General features: G+C 35.3%; 1 non-coding gene across 1 annotated transcript; it reads right to left on the bottom strand.

Annotated features, from left to right (window-relative positions):
• Positions 1 to 627: 627 nt before the first annotated feature.
• On the bottom strand, positions 628 to 734 carry LOC116141204. The gene has a single exon (XR_004129751.1). It is a non-coding gene; the product is annotated as a small nucleolar RNA R71 (small nucleolar RNA).
• Between the last annotated feature and the right edge of the window lie 3,146 nt (positions 735 to 3,880).

Below are 3,880 nucleotides of genomic sequence, written 5' to 3'. Positions count from 1 at the left end.
AGGGATTGTTTGTGTTGATATTGATAAATTTTAGTTTTGGCTAAGTTGGAGTTTTAATTTTAGGTTTTACTTTATTTTAGTTTAATTTGAGTTTTTGTTTTGTCTCACACTTTGTCTCTTTTTTGTGTAGTTTATGCGAAGAACGAGAAGTTGAACTTTGGTTCCAATAGATCATGAGATCGAAAGAACAAAAAGAAGACTCATCAAAGAAGAAAAGAAAGAGAAAGACAAGAGATTCCACCTCTAATCATAGCTGATAACAGAACTTTGAGGGAGTTTGCACTTTCACTAGTTGACATATGTAGTCAGAGCATAACAAGACCGTCTGTTGAGGCAAACAGCTTTGAGATTAAGCTGACTATCATCCAAATGATTCAGCAATCAGTACAGTTCAGCGGAGATACAAGAGATGATCCAAATCTACACATAACAAACTTCTTAGAGATTTGTGATACATTCAAGTCCAATGGAGTGACAAATGATGCCATAAGATTAAGACTATTTCCATTCTCGTTGAGAGATAAGGCAAAGGGATGGCTAATGTCACTACCAGCTGGAACCATCACAACTTGGAATGAGCTAGCACAAAAGTTCCTTGCCAAGTATTTCCCACTGGCCCTTTCAGCTAAAATGAGAAATGATATCACTTCATTTGTGCAAAGCGACAGTGAATCCTTGTATGAAGCATGGGAAAGATACAAGGAATCAATGATAAATTGTCCACACCATTGTTTGCCAATTTGGATGCAAGTCCAAACTTTCTATAATGGGTTGCTTCCAAATGTTTAAACAATGATTGATGCAACATCCGGGGGAGCTTTGCAAAACAAGACACCAGTTGCAGCTTATGAGTTACTTGAGGTCTTGGCAAGTAGCAACTATCAGAGGCCTAGTGAGAGAGCAATTCCGAAGAAGAGCATGGGTCTACATGAAGTTGATGCTTACACAGTAATAACTACTCAACTTGCAACACTTTAGAGACAAATAGGAGGTAGCAAGTTAATTCTATTCAAACACTTCAGGTGCTCATGCAAGTGTTGAATGTCAAACAGGGAATACATTTGCTTCATCATCGTCATCAGCGGAGCAAGTTAACTATTTGGCTGGCAATCAAAGACCACAGAACAATCCATACTTAAGTACCTACAATCTTGGTTGGAGAAACCATCTGAATCTGTCTTGGAGCAATCAAGGCAACCAAGGTAATCGAGGGAATCAAAGACTAGTGAAGAATCAACAACCGGTGGTAAATCTTCAACCAATTGAACAAAGAGTGTCTAAGTTGGAAGACATGTTTGAGAAATTCATGATCAAGACAAGAACAAGCTTCAGAAATCAGGGAGCTTCTATTCGAAACTTGGAAGTTCAAATAGACTATGACCAACCCATGTGAACAAGCAAATGAAATTTTTCTTAGAAGTGGGACAATGTTGGAAGAGAGTGAACAAAAGAAGAAAGAGGAGACACATCCAAAAAAGAAGGAAGAATCTAAAGAAGAAATGGATGAAGAAATCACTATAGGAACCATGTCATGAACAGCGTGGAATTACAACATAAATTTTCTTGCCATGGCACAATCCCGTTACCCAAGATAAGGATTCAGAATTAATAATGAACATGTAGAATTTAACCTGTACAAGGTTATGTGATTTACCTCCATTGGCGACTCCTCCTCTGGATCTTTCAAACCAGTCGCTATCAATCTAATGTACAATTAAGTCCATCAGTATCCACACTAAGGTAGGCTCGGGATCACCCAAGAATTGACTGCTAGATCAATTAGAGGGCTTAAATGAGGTGGTAGATTAGAGAGAGTGAATTTCTCTTCTAGGGTTTGCAGCTAAGGTTTTTGGGAGAGTTAATTTTGCTATTTAATTTGCAAAATTAACTTTATGATTATTAGCTCTGTTAAAATAAAACCCATGACCCTTTATATACACAATCCCAAATAAGAGTTCAATAAGGATTGTAAATACTTAATTCCTATTTGGATTGGATTACAATCCTTTTAATTCCTATTTGAATTGGATTGCAATCCCTAATATAAGGGATTAGAATATCTTTTAAAGATATTCTCCTAATTAAATAAATATCCCTATTTATTTAATTCCTATATAAATACATATTCTAATTAAATAAATATTACTATTTATTTAATCCATATAATTTTATATATATTTATGATATTTAATATATGGTTTTTAATATATTTTTAATTAAATTAAATATATATTCTCCATATTAATTAAAATTAATATGATTTCAATTTTGCTAAAAATTCTCTAAATAAATTGGATAATGGCATCAACCCCTTAGCAAAATTACCAAAGTTCCCTTTTCACCCATAATGACGAAAATGCCTCTGGACTCCCAAATTACCAAAATACCCTTTCCAGCCCAAGGAGAAGATTGTCCTTCCATTTTTGTCTCTCACTTAACTACCTTCTATGCATGTGACCCAAAGGCTCTTCACTTTGCCGGCAGTGTCATGATAACTAATTAAGCATTAAGCAATTAGTGTTTTCATACACCAATCTAGATTGGCCTCTAGCAAGGCATCATTTGTTAGAGTAAGTGCCCTAGACCCAATCTATTATTATAAAATTGGCTCTATAATAAATGTTTATTTAGAATAAAAGGCATATTCTTCTATATCATGTAAATCATAGTTATATGTAATGATATATATCCTTAAGATGGTAGAACCATGACGAGTGTATCAAGTGTTTAAAATCTTGATAGTGAGAACCCTATGATCATATATGGTGGCCATTCTAGAAAGGTCTGTAGCCCTAGTATTATTCTGACCAAGGACACAGGTAATACGGTAAGGCTATCATAGTGTTGAATGGCCCTGTCGAAAGGTAGTAACTGATCTCACTTGTCAAGATTGTTTGCTGACAACCTAGTGCAACACATGGGTGCTTGCTAGAGGCAAGTTCATTGGACAGACCCACTAGAGGATTCCATATGGACGGTAACCCTAGTGTCTATGGAATAAATCTTCTAACGGATGGTGGTGCATGTGATCCTTAGACTTGAGATCACCGGAGCGCCTTGTGCACCAATTGGTGTAGTTTGACACTACCCCAGTGTAGTTGTATTTAAAGTTATCAATACAGTAGTGATTGGCTACATTGAGAAGTGTATCGAGACTATGGTGGATCGAAAAAGGATTCATCACTCTTGGGTACAGGAGAAGTTATCTCACTGAGTAATTCAGTAAATGGCAATAACACTAAATTTGTGGCCATAGTGGGATTGAGTTGTTGCTCAATCCAATTTTATATTCCTATCATTGGTCCAGTAACTGAATACAAACATGTCGAGGATATCTGAGGTTGACACTATTTCTGTACCTCAGTCTCAATGAGTAACATATGATGAAAGGATTTGATTACACGGTATCCATACCGTTGACAGGCTGCGATTTCACTAAATCCAAATCTATCGAGTGGCCATGATGCCTTGCTAGGGGCCAATCTTGGTTTGTGTGTAGTGAGACGATTAATTGGTGTTAATCGTGATACTACACACTGCCAGTATGATGAGGAGCCTACGGGTCACACACTTAGAAGATAATTTAAGAATCAATTTGTGGTAAGGGTATTTTTGTCTTTCAGGACGAAAGGGTATTTTTGTAATCTCATAGTGCAATTAAATTTGCTGAGTTGTTGCCTATATTTAATTTTAATATTAAAATTAAATTAGTGAGATTATATTTAAATATATCTATGCATATATTTAAATGAATTATTATTAATTAAATGTCAATATATTATTATATATTAATTGATTTTAATTATAATAATAATTAATTAATTAATTAAAATACCATAAAGAGGGTGTTTGGTCAGAAGGGTGAACTAGGGTTGGAGCC

This window comes from Pistacia vera, unplaced genomic scaffold, assembly GCF_008641045.1.
Source record: "Pistacia vera cultivar Batoury unplaced genomic scaffold, PisVer_v2 Contig395, whole genome shotgun sequence".
Taxonomy (NCBI): Eukaryota; Viridiplantae; Streptophyta; class Magnoliopsida; order Sapindales; family Anacardiaceae; genus Pistacia; species Pistacia vera.
This window is presented reverse-complemented; position numbering and strand designations above follow the sequence as displayed.